This window comes from Scyliorhinus torazame, chromosome 1, assembly GCF_047496885.1.
Source record: "Scyliorhinus torazame isolate Kashiwa2021f chromosome 1, sScyTor2.1, whole genome shotgun sequence".
Taxonomy (NCBI): domain Eukaryota; kingdom Metazoa; phylum Chordata; class Chondrichthyes; order Carcharhiniformes; family Scyliorhinidae; genus Scyliorhinus; species Scyliorhinus torazame.
In genome coordinates this window covers 7,327,525-7,348,156 of record NC_092707.1, presented here as the reverse complement: position 1 = coordinate 7,348,156, position 20,632 = coordinate 7,327,525, and the positions used below count along the sequence as shown (strand labels likewise).

At 53.3% G+C, this 20,632-nt stretch overlaps 1 protein-coding gene across 1 annotated transcript in view; it reads left to right on the top strand.

Moving 5' to 3' along the window:
• The first annotated feature begins 3,614 nt into the window (after positions 1–3,614).
• rimbp2b (RIMS binding protein 2b) overlaps positions 3,615–20,632 on the top strand; it is an 853,804-nt gene continuing 836,786 nt past the window's right edge. Inside the window, exon 1 of the mRNA XM_072517100.1 lies at positions 3,615–3,754. The gene's annotated coding sequence lies outside the window, so the exon portion shown is untranslated. The remainder of the gene's footprint in view (positions 3,755–20,632) is intronic.

Sequence of the window (20,632 nt, the reverse complement as noted above, 5' to 3'; positions counted from 1 at the left end):
GAGTGGGGGTTAGTGGGTGGGGGTTTGTGGATGGGGTTAGTAGGTGGGGTTAGTGGGTGGGGTTTAGTGGGCGGGGTTTAGTGGGTGGGGTTCTGTGGGTGGGGTTTAGTGGGTGAGGTTAGTGGGTGGGGTTTAGTGGGTGGGGTTCAGGTGGTGGGGTTTAGTGGGTGGGGTTTAGTGGGTGGGGGTTAGTGGGTGGGGTTAGTGGGTGAGGTTTAGTGGGTGGGGTTCAGTGGGTTGTGTTCAGTAGGTGGGATTTATTGGGTGGGGATTAGTGGGTGGGGTTAGTGTGTGGGGTTCAGTGGGTGAAGTTCAGTAGGCGGGGATTAGTGAGTGGGGGTTAGTGGGTGGGGGTTTAGTGGGTGGGGTTTAGTGGGTGGGGTTTAGTGGGTGGGGGTTAATTGGTAGGGTTTAGTGGGTGGGGTTTAGTGAGTGGTGGTTAGTATGTGGGGGTTAATGGGTGAGGTTTAGTGGGTGAGGTTTAGTGGGTGGGGTTCAGTGGGTGGGGTTCAGTGGGTGGGGTTCAGTGGGTGGGGTTCAGTGGGTGTGGTTTAGTGAGTAGGGGTTAGTGGGTGGGGGTTAGTGGGTGGGGATTTAGTGGGTGAGGTTTAGTGGGTGGGGTTCAGTGGGTGTGGTTTAGTGAGTGGGGGTTAGTGGGTGGGGGTTTGTGGATGGGGTTAGTAGGTGGGGATAGTGGGTGGGGTTTAGTGGGTGGGGTTTAGTGGGTGGGTTCCTGTGGGTGGGGGTTAGTGGGTGAGGTTAGTGGGTGGGGTTTAGTGTGTGGGGTTCAGATGGTGGGGTTTAGTGGGTGGGGTTTAGTGGGTGGGGGTTAGTGGGTGGGGTAACTGGGCGGGGTTTACTGCGTGGGGTTGAGTGGGTGGTGTTGAGTGGGTGGGGGTTTGTGGGTGGGATTCAGTGGGTGGAGTTTAGTGGGTGGGGTTCAGTGGGCGGGATTTAGTGGGCGGGGTTCAGTGGGTGGGGTTCAGTGCGTGGGGTTTAGTGGGTGTGGTTTAGTGAGTGGGTGTTAGTGGGTGGGGGTTTGTGGTTGGGGGTTAGTGGGTGGGGTTAGTGGGTGGGGTTTACTGGGTGGGATTCAGTGGGTTGTGTTCAGTAGGTGGGGTTTATTGGATGGGGATTAGTGGGTGGGGTTAGTGTGTGGGGTTCAGTGGGTGAAGTTCAGTGGGTGGGGTTCAGTGGGTGGGGTTCCGTGGGTGGGGTTTAGTGAGTGGGGTTTAGTGGGTGGGGGTTTAGTGGGTGGGGTTTAGTGGGTGGGGTTTGTGTGTGGGGTTCAGTGTGTGAAGTTCAGTGGGTGGGGTTCAGTGTGTGGGGTTCAGTGGGTGAAGTTCAGTGGGTGGGGTTCAGTGTGTCGGGTTCAGTGGTTGGGGTTTAGTGGGTGGGGTTTAGTGGGTGGGATTAGTGTGTGGGGTTCAGTGGGTGAAGTTCAGTGGGTGGGGTTCAGTGTGTGGGGTTCAGTGGGTGGCGTTTAGTGGGTAGGGTTTAGTGGGTGGGGGTTAATTGGTAGGGTTTAGTGGGTGGGGTTTAGTGAGTGGGGGTTAGTGGGTGAGGTTTAGTGGGTGAGGTCTAGTGGGTGGGCTTCAGTGGGTGGGGTTCAGTGGGTCGGGTTCAGTGGGTGTGGTTTAGTGAGTGGGGGCTAGTGGGTGGGGGTTAGTGGGTGGGGGTTAGTGGGTGGGGGTTTGTGGGTGGGGGTCAGTGGGTGGGGTTAGTGCATGGGTTTTAGTCGGCGGGGTTTATTGGGTGGGGTTCAGTGGGTGGGGTTCAGTGGGTGGGGTTCAGTGGGTTTGGTTTAGTGAGTGGGGGTTAGTGGGTGGGGGTTAGTGGGTGGGGATCTAGTGGGTGGGGGTTTAGTGGGTGAGGTTTAGTGGGTGGGGTTCAGTGGGTGGGGTTCAGTGGGTGGGGTTCAGTGGGTGTAGTTTAGTGGGTGGGGGTATGTGGGTGGGGTTAGTGGGTGGGGTTAATGGGTGGGGTTAAGTGGGTGGGGTTTAGTGGGTGGGTTATAGTGGGCGTGCTTCAGTGGGTGGGGTTCAGTGGGTGTGGTTTAGTGAGTGGGGGTTTGTGGGTGGGTTTAGTGGGTGGGGTTTAGTGGGCGGGTTATAGTGGGCGGGCTTCAGTAGGTGGGGTTCAGTGGGTGTGGTTTAGTGAGTGGGGGTTTGTGGGTGGGGTTAGTGGGTGTGGTTTAGTGGGTGGGGGTTTGTGGGTGGAGTTAGTGGGTGTGGTTTAGTGGGTGGGGTTCAGTGGGTGGAGTTTAGTGGGCGGGGTTTAGTGGGCGGGTTATAGTGGGTGGGCTTCAGTGGGTAGGGTTCAGTGGGTGTGGTTTAGTGAGTGGGGATATGTGGGTGGGGGTTTGTGGGAGGGATTAGTGGGTGGGGTTAGTGGGTGGGGTTTAGTGGGCGGGATTTAGTTGGTGGGGTTCTGTGGGTGGGGTTCAGTGGGTGGGGTTTAGTGGGTGTGGTTTAGTGAGTGGGGGTTAGTGGGTGGGGTTTATTGGGTGGGGTTCAGTGGGTGGGGTTCAGTCGGTGTGGTTCAGTGAGTGGCGGTTAGTGGGTGGGGTTTGTGGGTGGGGGTTAGTGGGTGGGGTTAGTGGGTGGGGTTTGTGGGTGGGGTTCAGTGGGTGGGGTTAGTGGGTGGGGTTAGTGGGTGGGGTTCAGTGGGTGGGGTTCAGTGGGTGGCTGTCAGTGGGTAGAGTTCAGTGGGTGGGATTAGTGGGTGGGGTTCAGTGGGTGGGGTTCAGTGGGTGGCTGTTCGTGGGTGGGGTTCAGTGGGTGGGGTTAGTGGGTGGGGTTCAGTGGGTGGGTTTCAGTGGGTGTGGTTCAGTGAGTGGCTGTTAGTGGGTGGGGGTTAATGGGTAGGGTTTAGTGGGTGGGGTTTAGTGGGCGGGGTTTAGTGGGTGGGGTTCAGTGGGTGGGGTTCAGTGGGTGGGGATTAGCGGGTGTGTTTTAGTGAGTGGGGTATAATGGGTGGGGTTTAGTAGGTGGGGTTTAGTGAGTGGGGGTTAGTGGGTGTGGTTTAGTGGGTGTGGTTTAGTGAGTGGGGGTTAGTGGGTGGGGGTTAGTGGGTGGGGTTCAGTGGGTGGGGTTCAGTGAGTGGGGGTTAGTGGGTGGGGGTTAGTGAGTGGCGTTTAGCGGGCGGGGTTTAGTGGGTGGGCTTCAGTGGGTGGGGTTCAGTGGGTGGGGTTCAGTGAGTGGGGGTTAGTGGGTGGGGATTAGCAGGTGTGGTTTAGTGAGTGGGGGTTAGTGGGTGGGGGTTAGTGGGTGGGGTTCAGTGGGTTGGGTTCAGTGAGTGGGGGTTAGTGGGTGGGGGTTAGTGGGTGGGGTTCAGTGGGTGGGGTTCAGTGAGTGGGGGTTAGTGGGTGGGGGTTAGTGGGTGGGGTTTAGTGGGTGGGGTTTAGTGGGCGGGGTTTAGTGAGTGGGGGTTAGTTTTTGCCCTCCTTGTGTTGTAGTGAAACATTGGTGATCAGAAATCCTAACTCAGCCTTGACAGAGAGTGATCCAGATTGGAAAGGTCAGCTCCCTTCTCTCCCCTCGGACGCTGTCAGAGCTGCTGAGACTGTCCAGTATTTCCTCTTTTTGATCCTAACTCAGTAACTCTCCCGCTGCAGGTCAGATCAGTGGATCAGCAGCCCGCAGATATTGAACACTTGCTCAGACAATCACAGAAGGAATTGTTGTGGCTTCAAAGGCAGCTCTCCTTCATTTCACACGGAAGCTCTCGCTTGTCCATATGGTCACCAGAACAGGTGAGGAGGAGAAACCCTTTGAATTCTTGCCAATTGGTTTAAATCAAACACCCTCTCCAACTCTGAGCCCTGCTGCTGTTTGCTCACTGGAAATGATTGTACTGGAACATTCCTTTTAGTCAGACAGCTTATAGAGTGTTCACTATTATAGAGTCTTCACTATTATAGAGTGTTCACTATTATAGAGTCTTCACTATTATAGAGTCTTCACTATTATCATTCCAAAACTAACATTGCCTTCTTCTATCTCCTGTGAGATCGCCGTGTCCACCTGTCCATCTCAAAACTCACTGCCTGTACCGTAACTCACACCAGGGGTGGGATTCTCCGACCCCTCGCCGGGCCGGAGAATCGGCAGAGGGCAGCATGAATCCCGCCCCGACGCCGGCGGCTGGATTCTCTGGCGGCGGTTTTTCGGCGGGGGCAGGAATCGCGTCACGCCGGTCGAGGGCCGTTGGCAGTTGCCCCCCCCCCCCGACGATTCTCCGCTCCGCGATGGGCCGAGTGGCCGCTTGTTTTCGGCCAGCCCCACCGGCGTAAATCAAACAAGGTCCTTACCAGCGGGACCTAGCTCTGCGGGTGCCTGCGGAGGCCCTGGGGGGGCATGGGGGGATCTGGCCCCATGGGAGGCCCCCACGGTGGCCTGGCCCGCGATCGGGGCCCACCGATCTGCGGGGGGGCCTGTGCCGTGGGGGCACTCTTTCCCTCTGCGCCGGCCGCTGTACCGGTCCACCATGGCCGGCACGGAGAAGAATCCCCCCCGGCGCATGCGCTGGGATCATGGCAGAACACGCTGGCGCTCCCTTCGGCATCAGTTGGCGCGGCGCCAACCCCACCGGAGCCGGCCTAGCCCCTTCCGGGCGACCCGACGCCGGAGTGGTACGGCACGCCCCGCCAGATCGCACAGAACCCCGGCCCAAATCCCGCTTCGCTATTGTCCCTGTGCTCGTTGACCTCCTGGTTGAAAAATGCCACGATTTTAAAATTCTCATCCTCGTCTTCAGACCCCTTCATGGTCTCGCCCCTCGTTATCTCCGTAATCTTCTCCAGTTTGACAACCCTCCGGAATCTCTGTGCGATAATTCCATCCCCAATTCTAATCACTCCAAGTTTGCTGACCCTGCCTGCAGCTGCCTGGGGCTGAAGCTGTGGAATTCCCTCCCTACCCCTCCCCATTTTTGAAACGTTCGTTCAAAACCTGAAATGAAAAATGAAATGAAAATCGCTTATTGTCACAAGTGGGCTTCAAATGAAGTTACTGTGAAAAGCCCCTAGTCGTCACATTCCGGCGCCTGGTCGGGGAGGCTGGTGCGGGAATTGAACCGTGCTGCTGGCCTGCCTTGGTCTGCTTTCAAAGCCAGCGATTTAGCCCTGTGCTAAACAGCCCCTGCTTGTTCGACCGTGCCTTTGTCAACTCTCTCCGTACCTCCTTATCATAGAATCATGGAATCCCTACAGTGCAGAAGGAAGCCATTCGGCCCATCCAGTCTGCACCAACCTTCTGAAAGAGGACCCGCACCTCGTCCATCCCCATAACCCCACCTAACGTGCACATTCCTGGACACTAAGGGGCAATTTATCATGGCCAATCCACCTGCAGCTTTGGACAGTGGGAGGAAACCGGAGCACCCGGTGGTATGCATGAACATAGATTTCTCCAGTCTCACAGCATCAACAAAACTGAAGCCATCCTGCTCCGTGCACCCCCCCCAAAAATCCTCGCCCCACCAATCCCAGCTATTCACTCAACTGGGTCTGCCCCAGCCAGAACCCTCATAACCTGGAGCACTTGAAGTTGAAGTTTAAGTAATCCTTCAGTGCTGTAAGATTCCACAACTCTGCAAATGCCAGGAGCTGAGCCTTTGCGACATTGTGGAATACCACACGCTTCCAAAACAATTTGGCTCAGATCAGAGAACATCAGTCAGCAGAGTGAACCCAGATCAGGTAAACCTGTTTGATATTTTGTGCTGGGAATGCAGTTTGAAGAGATTTATTAATCATATTAATCATATTAAATGGATTTGCTGTATTGATTCATGACATTGTAAATAAGTGTTTGGGAATTTTAGCCGTCCATCAACGCAAAGTACATAAGGAGAAACTATCTGTAATGATTGAAGGCTCGATAGCCCCAGGAGAAGAGACCCGAGAGAATGTGGGGTTTAAACAATTTTTTTTTTCCCACTCGGGTTGACGTCAGTGGTGGATTTACACTTTGTGGGGCCCTGCACTCACCTTCATTTCTCAGGTCCCCCCCCCCCAATTATGTCATTCCCCTCATGACATCACACCCCTCCCGACCCCGCCCATGTTCGCCCCATAGGGCGCAAGGGTGCAAGTGCACAGAAATACTCACATTGATCACTGCTTAACTGCTTTAGTGCTTTTTAACTCGTGAAGACACAGCTGTGTGAATAATGTCCGAATTGAAATCCAGGCTTCTCAGAATGACGGTAAAGATGGTCAATTTTGCGATGTGTTGAGCAAACATGGAACTTGCTGATGACCGACGAGATGGAAAGATTAGCTGATGCCGTCACTGCAGCAGAGGTCTGTGCAGGACAGAATGAGCCAGTGCAGGAGCAAGTACTCCAATCAACAAGACACTGCCATTCAGTATATTTCAGAGACTCATTCGCTTTCAAAAGTTAACTTCCTTACTTCCTCTCACGGGAATCAAAGAAATTATTGGTGTTAATTCCCGTGAGTGCAGTGTCCAGTGAGCCGCAGGCCGATACCAGTGGCTCTGTCTGCAGGATTCTATTCTTTGTCCTGGAGGGACATTCTCAAGGCCAGCCTGGAGAGTGATGGGGGTTTGAACTTGCAGCACGTGACCAGCTAAAGCAGACCAGCAATGGTCCATGTGGAAAGAGAATTTAAACAAGGGAATATGGAAGCCAGACGGATTTAAAGATTTTCATGCTTCATCCCTTGTTGTCATGGCAATTTAGATAGCATTTCTTCTATACTGTTCTTCACAAAATCACCAAATGCATCATCATAGGTAAAACTTGTAAAGTCACACTTTCAATCGTCAATATTGCTGAACATGTCAAATGTTCCTGACTCATCGTACTTCGCAAATCATTTTCAAGTTTTTTCAATGCAGAAAAGTACCCTTCACCGGAAGCATTTGTGACAGGTATCGTTAAAAATATTTTCAGAATGGTTTCCATATTTCCAAGGTGGCCTGCAAACTAGCACGTACATACACATCAGCTCAAAGTACAGAGCTCATCTTTATCGATGAAATAATGAATTGCTTCACTTCATCTTCAGAAAGATTTGAGTCTATGTCTTTGCGGCAGAATTTATTTAATTTCTTATTGCTGAGGCTCTGTCAAAAAGCACGTAAAAGAAATCAATAGTTTTCTTCAGCGATTCATTTCTACTCTGCAATTGCTCTGTTATCGCGTCAGAAATAACATTGACGGTCTCAATGATGATCTACTCTTTCCCTTTTAAAGTGATTTCATCATCTCCAGCTTCACCAAAAAATAAATTCCTGCGTCTTGTACGTTTCGCATCGTTAGAGGGATCTGCAATTTGCTAATGTTAGCGTCTCTGCTTCCACCAAGCTATAGTCATTTCGAACTTCCATGACTAAACTTTAAACTGAGGCTAACAATTGGGCAGCATTTAATAAAGTTGTATCAAAACTTTGCAGCGATTTGCTGATGGCATTAATTCTTTGAAGTGAACATTTCACAAAACAGTAAAAACAGCAGGATCATGCTAATGGTCTTGTTTCAGCTTTCACATGTGGTTTTTCCAAATTTGATGCACCTATATCTGATAAGGTTTCAAAGAACAAAGAAAATTACAGCACAGGAACAGGCCCTTCGGCCCTCCCAGCCTGCGCCGATCCAGATCCTCTATCTAAACCTGTCACCTATTTTCCAAGGATCTACTTCCCTCTGTTCCCCGCCCGTTCATATATCTGTCCAGATGCATCTTAAATGATGCTATCGTGCCCACCTCTACCACCTCCGCTGGCAAAGCGTTCCAGGCACCCACCACCCTCTGTGTAAAAAACTTTCCACGCACATCTCCCTTAAACTTTCCCCCTCTCACCTTGAAATCGTGACCCCTTGTAATTGACACCCCCAATCTTGGAAAAAGCTTGATGCTATCCACCCTGTCCATACCTCTCATAATTTTGTAGACCTCAATCAGATCCCCCCTCAACCTCCGTCTTTCCAATGAAAACAATCCTAATCTTCATAGCTAGCACCCTCCATACCAGGCAACATCCTGGTGAACCTCCTCTGCACCCACATCCTCTAAAGCATCCACATCCTTCTGGTAATGTGGCGACCAGAACTGCACGCAGTATTCCAAATGTGGCCTAACCAAAGTCCTATACAACTGTAACATGACCTGCCAACTCTTGTACTCAATATCCCGTCCGATGAAGGCAAGCATGCTGTATGCCTTCTTGACCACTCTATCGACCTGCGTTGCCACCTTCAGGGTACAATGGACCTGAACTCCCAGATCTCTCTGTACATCAATTTTCCCCAGGACTCTTCCATTGACCGTATAGTCCGCTCTTGAATTGGATCTTCCAAAATGCATCACCTCACATTTGCCTCGATTGAACTCCATCTGCCATTTTTCTGCCCAACTCTCCAATCTATCTATCTATATTTTGCTGTATTCTCTGACAGTCGCCCTGTATCATCTGCAAACTTGCTAATCAGACCACCTATACCTTCGTCCAGATCATTTATATATATCACAAACAACAGTGGTCTGAGCACGAATCCCTGTGGAACACCACTAGTCACCCTTCTCTATTTTGAGACACTCCCTTCCACCACTACTCTCTGTTCCCTGTTGCCCAGCCAGTTCTTTATCCATCTAGCTAGTACACCCTGAACCCCATGCAACTTCACTTTTTACATCAACCTACCATGGGAAACTTTATCAAACGCCTTACTGAAGTCCATGTATATGACATCTACAGCCCTTCCGTCATCAATTAACTTTGTCACTTCCTCAAAGAATTCTATTAGGTTTGTAAGATATGACCTTCCCTGCACAAAACCATGCTGCCTATCACTGATAAGTCTATTTTCTTCCAAATGTGAATAGATCCTATCCCTCAGTATCTTCTCCAACAGTTTGCCTACCACTGACGTCAAGCTCACAGGTCTATAATTCCCTGGATTATCCCTGCTACCCTTCTTAAACAAAAGGACAACATTAGCAATTCTCCAGTCCTCCGGGACCTCACCCGTGCTCAAGGATGCTGCAAAGATATCTGTTAAGGCCACAGCTATTTCGTCCCTTACTTCCCTCAGTAACCTGGGATAAATCCCATCCGGACCTGGGGACTTGTCCACCTTAATGCCTTTTAGAATACCCAAAACTTCCCCCTTCATTATGCCGACTTGACCTAGAGTATTTAAACATCCATCCCTAACCTCAATATCCGTCATGTCCCTTGGTGAATACCGATGCAAAGCACTCATTAAGAATCTCTCCCGTTTCCTCTGACTCCACGCATAAATTCCTTCTTTTGTCTTTGAGCGGGCCAATCCTTTCTATAGTTACCCTTTTCTCCTTATATACGAATAAAAGGCTTTGGGATTTTCCTTAACCCTGTTAGCCAAAGATATTTCATGACCCCTTTTAGCCCTCTTTATTGCGCGTTTGAGATTTGTCCTACTTTCCCGATATTCCTCCAAAGCTTCATCAGTTTTAAGTCGCCTATATCTTATGTATGCTTCCTTTTTCATCTTAGCTCGTCTCACAATTCCACCCGTCATCCATGGTTCCCTAATCTTGCCATTTCTATCCCTCATTTTCACAGGGACATGTCTGTCCTGCACTCTAATCAACCTTTCCTTAAAAGACTCCCACATTTCAAATGTGGATTTACCCTTAAAGAGTTGCTCTCAATCCACATTCCCTAGCTCCTGCCGAATTTTGTTATACTTGGCCTTTCCCCAGTTTAGCACTCTTCCTTTAGGACCACTCTCGTCTTTGTCCATGAGTATTCTAAAACTTACGAAATTGTGATCGCTATTCCCAAAGTAATCACCGACTGAAACTTCAACCACCTGGTCGGGATCATTCCCCAATACCAGGTCCCAGTATGGCCCCTTCCCGAGTTGGACTATTTACATACTGCTCTAAAAAACTCTCCTGGATGCTCCTTACAAATTCTGCTCCATCTATGCCTCCAACACTACATGAGTCCCATTCAATGTTGGGGAAGTTAAAATCTCCCATCACGACCACCCTATTGCTCCTACATTTTTCTATAATCTGTCTACATATTTGTACCTCTACTTCACGCTCACTTTTGGGAGGCCTGTAGTAAAGTCCCAACAATGTTACTGCACCCTTCCTATTTCTTAGCTCTACCCATATTGCCTCAGTGCTCGAATCCTCCATGGTGCCCTCCTTAATCACAGCTGTGATATCATCTCTGACCAGTAATGCAACTCCTCCACCCCTTTACCTCCCTCTCTATCCCTCCTGAAGCATCTATACCCTGGGATATTTAGTTGCCAATCTTGCCCTTCCCTCAACCAAGTCTCAGTAATACCAATAACATCATATTCACAGGTACAATCCAAGTCCTAAGTTCATCTGCCTTACCTGCTACACTTCTCGCATTAAAACAAATGCATCTCAGACCACCTGTCCCTTTGCGTTCATCATCTCTTCCCTGTCCACTCTTCCCCTTAGTCACATTGAGTTTATTATCTAGTACCTTACTGGCTTTAGTTGCTGCCTCTTTACTGACCTCTAACTTCCTAATCTGGTTCCCATCCCCGTATATATCCCCCATTCCTTTATATCAGAGAGATATTCAAGGCAAGCTAAAAAATGACCTCTCTGATTTAACACTGATGGCTCATCATGTCCTCCTGGAGGTTGTCCCAATGAAGGCAGCAGTTTGACTGTGACAGTGCCACGTCTCAGCACTTTCCTGCAATTAGAACACCCTTTTCAAACTGAGCCGATAACACAAAATCAATTCTTCCAGACAGTTAATATCTTCGAACGAACGTGCACATAGATTTAATGTGAGCTTTGGAAGTTTCATTATCAGCACAATCTCTTCCAACATTTCTCCAGTCAGAGTAACTGTCGACAAATGCTGTTTCCCTTACCTCGGGTTAGGGAATAATTTGCAAAAGATACAGTATACAGTAAACTGCCTCAGAGATTTCCCCAAAAATCAACCTATTTCTAATATCCTATTTGTGCAGCATGCAAGAAACAATGCTTTTCGCTGTACACTCATACATGTAACAATAATAAATCAAATCAAATATCCGACATCGCATTTTACTTTAATTACAGAAAATGGGACTTTTGAAGACATCTATTCTGCTTTTGGCCTCCAACCTCAAACTCTTCTCAAGTTTTCCATATTACCTATGTTTCCTGGTTTATTTAGTCCAAACCATTCTGTCAAACCCAGTGGAACAGATTTTGGCCGTAATGCAATGTCTTCAGGGTAGGTTCCTACCCTGACCTCAACAGAAGAAGTAGAAGTATCCTGTAGTTCCAATTTCATTTCAGATTCCACCTATTATTCAGCTTTCTACGGCGATGTGGTTTCCCTGGAACTCGGCCAGTCTAAGTCATCAGATAATTCACCCATAATTTCGGACATGGATGAATGTGCAGTTTGTGCACTGTTAAATACTTCAAACTTTTGAAAGTAAAATGACAAACTATCTTTTCACTGAGCTTTGTCCTCTTGCCTCACCTTCAATTTTCGCGTTTTTTGACTGCCAGATTGAGAGTGTCGCTGCATATTAATTAATCTTTCTTCATTTTAATGAATATGAATTTTCTGAAAAAGCAGGGTGGGGTGGGGGGTGGTTCCACCCTCAGCCCTGGGGGTTGAGTTGCCCTGCTCCCCTCGTTGCTCAACAAAGACTTGTATGCAAACAGGAAGAGAGTAGATAAAGTGAATGTTGTTTTTCTTAAACCGGAGACAGGACAACAACAACCTTTTATTGTCACAAGTATGAAGTTACTGTGAAAAGCCCCTAGTCGCCACGTTCCGGCACCTATTCGGGTATGTTGCTGCTAACTTTAGCCTTAGTTTAATTGCTCTGTTCTATCACCTTTGCTCTTGAGTCGCCAGGTATCTTTCTGATACCGCCACGTGGTTCAAGTCCGAGTAATGATCAATAATCCAACACACCGCTTAGTAAGAGTTAAATCAACGCACATTTATTATACACAGTAATCAATACTTATGCATAGATTCTACGTTTAAGCTACTTCCTACAACTAACAGGCCAATACTTAACTTGGAAATGGCCCACCAGGTCAGGGAAACCCAATGGTTGGGCCTTTTGTTTGGGTTCTGCGCCTGCGGGATTCGAAGTTGGTACAGATCGATAGCTAGGAGCGCCTATCTCATAGCGAGCGTTGAAGTAAGACTTACGATTTGAGCGGCTGTTGCAGAAGGCTAGCAGAAGGGTCGCAGGAGGGTGCAAAAGGGGTAGCAGAAGGGGCGATTTGAACTTGGACTCTATTCTTATAGTCCCCAGGGGCTTCCCGCCTTTCGGGGCGGACCCTGTACCTGGTTCCAAGTAATTGGACTTTGTCCCAATCACTTGGTGCGATATTCTCCAATGCTGGAGCGATTCCTTGATCAATGGGCGGTCTTGGGGTGATCGTTCACCTCCCTTTGTGTAGGCTCCTGTTGGCGCCAAAAAGTCTGGGTTGGCTTTGTTTGCCTAAAACGTTGCACATTGTTCCTGGGGATTGCTCATTAGAACATAGAACATAGAACGATACAGCGCAGTACAGGCCCTTCGGCCCACGATGTTGCACCAAAACAAAAGCCATCTAACCTACACTATGCCATTATCATCCATATGTTTATCCAATAAACTTTTAAATGCCCTCAATGTTGGCGAGTTCACTACTGTTGCAGGTAGGGCATTCCACGGCCTCACTACTCTTTGCGTAAAGAACCTACCTCTGACCTCTGTCCTCTATCTATTACCCCTCAGTTTAAAGCTATGTCCCCTCGTGCCAGCCATTTCCATCCGCGGGAGAAGGCTCTCACTGTCCACCCTATCTAACCCCCTGATCATTTTGTATGCCTCTATTAAGTCTCCTCTTAACCTTCTTCTCTCCAACGAAAACAACCTCAAGTCCATCAGCCTTTCCTCATAAGATTTTCCCTCCATACCAGGCAACATCCTGATAAATCTCCTCTGCACCCGCTCCAAAGCCTCCACGTCCTTCCGATAACGCGGTGACCAGAACTGTACGCAATACTCCAAATGCGGCCGTACCAGAGTTCTGTACAGCTGCAACATGACCTCCTGACTCCGGAACTCAATCCCTCTACCAATAAAGGCCAACACTCCATAGGCCAATGTGGCGATTAGGGGATTTTCACAGTAACTTCATTGCAGTGTTAATATAAGCCTACTTGTGACAATAAAGATTATTATAAAAATTGGGAAAAAATGAATTGGGCACACTAAATTTATTAAAAAAAGAACTACTCCACTAGTTATATCTTTCCACACTGAAAAGGATTCATTTATTCCAATTCTCTGCTTTCTATGTGACAGCTAGTTTTCAATCCATGCTAACACACTTCCTCCAATTCCATGGGCTTTTACTTTATGCGCCAGCCTCTTATGCGGCACCTTGTCAAATGCCTTTTGGAAATCTAAATACAGTATATCTACAGGTTCCCTCCATCTACTCTGCCTGTTACATCCTCAAATCATTTGAGCAAATTTATCAAATATGATTTACCTTTCATAAAACTATAATAATAATCTTTATTATTGTCACAAGTAGGCTTACATTAACACTGCAATGAAGTTACTGTGAAAATCCCCTAGTCGCCACACTCCGGCCCCTGTTCGGGTACACAGAGGGAGAATTCAGAATGTCCAATTCACCTAACAGCACGTCTTTCGGGACATGTGGGAGGAAACCGGAGCACCCGGAGGAAACCCACGCAGACACGGGGAGAACGTGCAGACTCCGCACAGACAGTGACCCAAGCCGGGAATTGAACCTGGGACCCTGGAGCTGTGAAGCAACAGTGCTAACCATTGTGCTACAAAACTTGACTATATTCGGCTTTTCCAAATAATTAGCTATTTCCCCTTTGATTATTGACACCAGCATCTTGCCAATAATAGATATTAAACTATTCCCCCATAGTCCCCTGCCCTCTGCCTTTTCCCCTTTTGAACAAGGAAGTCACTTTGGCTGTTTTCCAATTTTCCTGTACCCTCCCGGAATTTAGCAAATTAAAAAAATGGGTCCATTATCTCTGCAGCCACTTCCATTAAAACCCTAGCGTGCAGTCCATCGGGTCCTGGTGACTTGTCCACCTATAGTCCCCTTGAGTTTCTCTAATACACTATCCCTTGTGATTGGGATTGTTGTAAGTTCTACCATGTTATTTGAAACCAGCCCATCTGATATCTTTGGGATATTTGCAATGTCAAAGAACAGAGAACAATACAGCACAGGAACAGGCCCTTCGGCCCTCCAAGCCTGTACCGGTCATGATACCAGCCTTGGCCAAAACCCTGAGCACTTCCTAGTGCCGTATCCCTCTATACCCATCCTATCCATGTATTTGTCAAGATGCCTTTTGAACGCCGTTAATGTATCTGCTTTTATAACCTCCCCTGGCAGCGCGTTCCAGGTATTCACCACCCTCTGTGTAAAAAACCTGCCTCCACATCTCCTCTAAACTTTGCCCCACGGACCTTAAATCTATGCCCCCTGGTGACTGACCCCTCCACCCTGGGAAAGGGTGCCTGCCCATCCACTCTGTCCATGACCCTCATAATCTTGTAGACCTCTATCAGGTCACCCCTCAACCTCCGTCTCGCTAATGAAAACAGTGCGAGACTATTCAGCCTCTCCACATAGCTAACACCCTCCAGACCAGGCAACATCCTGGTAAACCTCCCCTGCACCTTCTCCAAAGCCTCCACATCCTTCTGGTAGTGTGGCGACCAGAATTGTGCGCAATATTCAAGTGCGGCCGTACCAAGGTTCAATACAACTGCAGCATGAATTGCCAGTTTTTATACTCGATGCCCCGTCCAATGAAGGGAAGCATTCCGTCTGCTTTCTTGACTACCTTGTCCAATGGCCTATGGACCTGCACGCCCAGATCTCTCTGACTTTCTATATTCCTAGAGTTTTGCCATCTCCGGTATATTTTCCCTCTATAATGAAACGGAAGCTCAGGCAGCTGATTGCGGTTTTATTAGAGAACTTTCCACTGGGAGCCGGCAGTCCTGGGGTTTTGAAAAATAACCATAATCTATCAGGGTCACACCCAGCCGTGTGCCTGAGGTGAGCAACCTCCCAACGGGGAGAGCTTCAGGAACCATTGATCCACAGCCTCCTGTTCGATCCGAACTCCAATTACCACACATCAGCACACCGTTTACTCAGACATTAGATTCCAAACAACATATTGCAGAGATTGGCCAGTCACTCACTGAGATATTATCCCACACCTCCCAGTTTCAGGATCGTCACAGACTGGATGCATGTCTCTGATGTGGGTCAGAACCCTGTGTAGGTCCTACCTTGCTGACCCTCGGTGGGAATTGCCTGGACTGTTTTAATGTACTTAGCAGCAAATGTTAGACTGAAAAATCCAAGTCTAACTCTTGGCTGACCACAGAATGGATTCCCCCCAATCACTCACACTGACCCTCCCACCCACTACCCCAGACCCAATTACCACCTCAACTACCTGCCACCTCATCTAACTACCCCATGCCAATGACCACCTCAGCTACCTGCCATCTCACCCACCTACCTATCACTCTACCCACCTCATCCAACGACCACCTCACCCACCCTACCCACAGACCACCCTACCCACCCACCACCCAGCCCATCTACCACCCTACCCACCCACCGCAACACCACAACACCCAACTACTACCTCACCCACCCTACCCACAGACCACCATACCCACCCACCACCTCACCCAACTACCATTTCACCTAACTAGCATCTCAGCTGCCTGCCCCCTCGTCCTCCTGCCCCCTCACTCCCCTACCCACTTACACATTTCCTCACCTCACTCACTATCCCTGCTCACTCACTCATTCATCCACCCACCCCTTCACCAACAGTAAAACTGGGCCACAGGGCAGCCGGTGCCAAAAAAGAGGTCATGTCCTGTCTTCTAATCCGCTCCGGGGGGCGCTGTTGCCGGAATGTTGGGAGGAGTGACAAACCGACAATAATTGCTGCTCCTTTGGAGTTCGTGGCCAATGTTTACACAATTTGAAATGTATCCTATTTATTACTGAGGAAGTGTTAGTTTGAGTCTGTGTCAGTTTTGTGTGTTCATTACGTTCCAAGTTGTATTCCTTTTGGAAATCTGGAAAAAACCACAGCCAGTGAGAATGTTTGTTATGATTTGTTGAACGTTTTGATTGGTTCCTGAGTTTAAACTTTGCAAACTAACTGAGGATTCTGATTGGTGGGATATCTGTTGGCGGCTCACTCTCATTGGTACGTTTGCTTTTGTGACTAATGATATTTTGTCAGTTGGGGATTTGATTGGTTACTGAGCTGGTGAGAAATAATTGGAGCCTATCAAATTTCCTGATTTTGAGATGTTCGGGCAGATTCTCCGTCCCGCCAGCCCCGTTTCCCAACGCGGGACGCCCCCATTGGCAGTGGGATTCTCCGTCCCGCCAGCCCCGTTTCCCAACGCGGGACGTCCCCATCGGCAGCGGGATTCCCCGTCCCGCCAGCCCCGTTTCCCAACGCGGGGCGTCCCCATCGGCAGCGGGATTCTCCATCCCGCCAGCCCCGTTTCCCAACGCGGGACGTCCCCATCGGCAGCGGGATTCTCCGTCCCGCCAGCCCCGTTTCCCAACGCGGGACGTCCCCATCGGCAGCGGGATTCTCCGTCCCGCCAGCCCCGTTTCCCAACGCGGGACGTCCCCATCGGCAGCGGGATTCTCCGTCCCGCCAGCCCCGTTTCCCAACGCGGGACGCCCCCATCGGCAGCGGGATTCTCCGTCCCGCCAGCCCCGTTTCCCAACGCGGGACGTCCCCACCGGCAGCGGGATTCTCCGTCCCGCCAGCCCCGTTTCCCAACGCGGGACGTCCCCATCGGCAGCGGGATTCTCCGTCCCGCCAGCCCCGTTTCCCAACGCAGGACGTCCCCATCGGCAGCGGGATTCTCCGTCCCGCCAGCCCCGTTTCCCAACGCGGGACGTCCGCCCGGCAGCGGGATTCTCCGTCCCGCCAGCCCCGTTTCCCAACGCGGGACGTCCGCCCGGCAGCGGGATTCTCCGTCCCGCCAGCCCCGTTTCCCAACGCGGGGCGTCCCCATCGGCAGCGGGATTCTCCGTCCCGCCAGCCCCGTTTCCCAACGCAGGGCGTCCCCATCGGAAGCGGGATTCTCCGTCCCGCCCGCCCCGTTTCCCAACGCGGGACGTCCCCATCGGCAGCGGGATTCTCCGTCCCGCCAGCCCCGTTTCCCAACGCGGGGCGTCCCCATCGGCAGCGGGATTCCCCGTCCCGCCAGCCCCGTTTCCCAACGCGGGGCGCCCCCATCGGCAGCGGGATTCTCCGTCCCGCCAGCCCCGTTTCCAACGCGGGACGTCCCCCCGGCAGCGGGATTCTCCGTCCCGCCAGCCCCGTTTCCCAACGCGGGACGTCCCCATCGGCAGCGGGATTCTCCGTCCCGCCAGCCCCGTTTCCCAACGCGGGGCGCCCCCATCGGCAGCGGGATTCTCCGTCCCGCCAGCCCCGTTTCCCAACGCGGGGCGTCCCCATCGGCAGCGGGATTCTCCGTCCCGCCCGCCCCGTTTCCCAACGCGGGACGTCCCCATCGGCAGCGGGATTCTCCGTCCCGCCAGCCCCGTTTCCCAACGCGGGACGTCCCCATCGGCAGCGGGATTCTCCGTCCCGCCAGCCCCGTTTCCCAACGCGGGACGTCCCCATCGGCAGCGGGATTCTCCGTCCCGCCAGCCCCGTTTCCCAACGCGGGGCTTCCCCATCGGCAGCGGGATTCTCCGTCCCGCCAGCCCCGTTTCCCAACGCGGGACGTCCCCATCGGCAGCGGGATTCTCCGTCCCGCCAGCCCCGTTTCCCAACGCGGGGCGTCCCCATCGGCAGCGGGATTCTCCGTCCCGCCAGCCCCGTTTTCCAACGCGGTGCGTCCCCATCGGCAGCGGGATTCTCCGTCCCGCCAGCCCCGTTTCCCAACGCGGGGCGTCCCCATCGGCAGCGGGATTCTCCGTCCCGCCAGCCCCGTTTCCCAACGCGGGGCGTCCCCATCGGCAGCGGGATTCTCCGTCCCGCCAGCCCCGTTTCCCAACGCGGGGCGTCCCCATCGGCAGCGGGATTCTCCGTCCCGCCCGCCCCGTTTCCCAACGCGGGGCACCCCCACCGGCAGCGGGATTCTCCGTCCCGCCAGCCCCGTTTCCCAACGCGGGACGTCCCCCCGGCAGCGGGATTCTCCGTCCCGCCAGCCCCGTTTCCCAACGCGGGGCGTCTCCATCGGCAGCGGGATTCTCCGTCCCGCCAGCCCCGTTTCCCAACGCGGAGCGTCCCCATCGGCAGCGGGATTCTCCGTCCCGCCAGCCCCGTTTCCCAACGCGGGGCGTCTCCATCGGCAGCGGGATTCTCCGTCCCGCCCGCCCCGTTTCCCAACGCGGGACGTCTCCATCGGCAGCGGGATTCTCCGTCCCGCCAGCCCCGTTTCCCAATGCGGGACGTCTCCATCGGCAGCGGGATTCTCCGTCCCGCCAGCCCCGTTCCCCAACGCGGGACGTCCCCATCGGCAGCGGGATTCTCCGTCCCGCCAGCCCCGTTTCCCAACGCGGGACGTCCCCATCGGCAGCGGGATTCTCCGTCCCACCAGCCCCGTTTCCCAACGCGGGACGCCCCCATCGGCAGCGGGATTCTCCGTCCCACCAGCCCCATTTCCCAACGCGGGACGTCCCCATCGGCAGCGGGATTCTCCGTCCCGCCAGCCCCGTTTCCCAACGCAGGGCGTCCCCATCGGAAGCGGGATTCTCCGTCCCGCCAGCCCCGTTTCCCAACGCGGGGCACCCCCACCGGCAGCGGGATTCTCCGTCCCGCCAGCCCCGTTTCCCAACGCGGGGCGTCCCCATCGGCAGCGGGATTCTCCGTCCCGCCAGCCCCGTTTCCCAACGCGGGACGTCCCCACCGGCAGCGGGATTCTCCGTCCCGCCAGCCCCGTTTCCCAACGCGGGATGTCCCCCCGGCAGCGGGATTCTCCGTCCCGCCAGCCCCGTTTCCCAACGCGGGGCGTCCCCATCGGCAGCGGGATTCTCCGTCCCGCCAGCCCCGTTTCCCAACGCGGGGCGTCCCCATCGGCAGCGGGATTCTCCGTCCCGCCAGCCCCGTTTCCCAACGCGGGGCGCCCCCATCGGCAGCGGGATTCTCCATCCCGCCAGCCCCGTTTTCCAACGCGGGACGTCCCCCCGGCAGCGGGATTCTCCGTCCCGCCAGCCCCGTTTCCCAACGCGGGGCGTCTCCATCGGCAGCGGGATTCTCCGTCCCGCCAGCCCCGTTTCCCAACGCGGAGCGTCCCCAACGGCAGCGGGATTCTCCGTCCCGCCAGCCCCGTTTCCCAACGCGGGGCGTCTCCATCGGCAGCGGGATTCTCCGTCCCGCCCGCCCCGTTTCCCAACGCGGGACGTCTCCATCGGCAGCGGGATTCTCCGTCCCGCCAGCCCCGTTTCCCAACGCGGGGCTTCCCCATCGGCAGCGGGATTCTCCGTCCCACCAGCCCCGTTTCCCAACGCGGGACGCCCCCATCGGCAGCGGGATTCTCCGTCCCACCAGCCCCATTTCCCAACGCGGGACGTCCCCATCGGCAGCGGGATTCTCCGTCCCGCCAGCCCCGTTTCCCAACGCAGGGCGTCCCCATCGGAAGCGGGATTCTCCGTCCCGCCAGCCCCGTTTCCCAACGCGGGGCACCCCCACCGGCAGCGGGATTCTCCGTCCCGCCAGCCCCGTTTCCCAACGCGGGGCGTCCCCATCGGCAGCGGGATTCTCCGTCCCGCCAGCCCCGTTTCCCAACGCGGGGCGTCCCCACCGGCAGCGGGATTCTCCGTCCCGCCAGCCCCGTTTCCCAACGCGGGACGTCCCCCCGGCAGCGGGATTCTCCGTCCCGCCAGCCCCGTTTCCCAACGCGGGGCGTCCCCATCGGCAGCGGGATTCTCCGTCCCGCCAGCCCCGTTTCCCAACGCGGGGCGTCCCCATCGGCAGCGGGATTCTCCGTCCCGCCAGCCCCGTTTCCCAACGCGGGGCGCCCCCATCGGCAGCGGGATTCTCCATCCCGCCAGCCCCGTTTTCCAACGCGGGGCGTCCCCATCGGCAGCGGGATTCTCTGTCCCGCCAGCCCCGTTTCCCAACGCGGGATGTCCCCATCGGCAGCGGGATTCTCCGTCCCGCCAGCCCCGTTTTCCAACGCGGGATGTCCCCATCGGCAGCGGGATTCTCCGTCCCGCCAGCCCCGTTTTCCAACGCGGGACGTCTCCATCGGCAGTGGGATTCTCTGTCCCCGCAGCCGACCAATGGGGTTTCCCATTGTGGCTGCCCCACACCCTCGTGCGTGTGTGTGCTGCCGGCAAAACGGAGCTTCCGACCGACAGAGAATCCCGCAGTAAATGTTGATGCCGGGACTGAATCTTCGACAACTAAATTGGCGCCGGTCCCGGAGCAATTCACGATCCGTCAAAGAACTAGTACCGGTGCTACATGGAAATCGATAGATTCCAAGGAAAAACAGTGTCCGATCCGACGGTGTTGGGATTGCCACTCGAGGGGCCGCTTCTCAGCCTCTCGAGTAGCAATCCCAACACCGTCGAATCGGACACTGT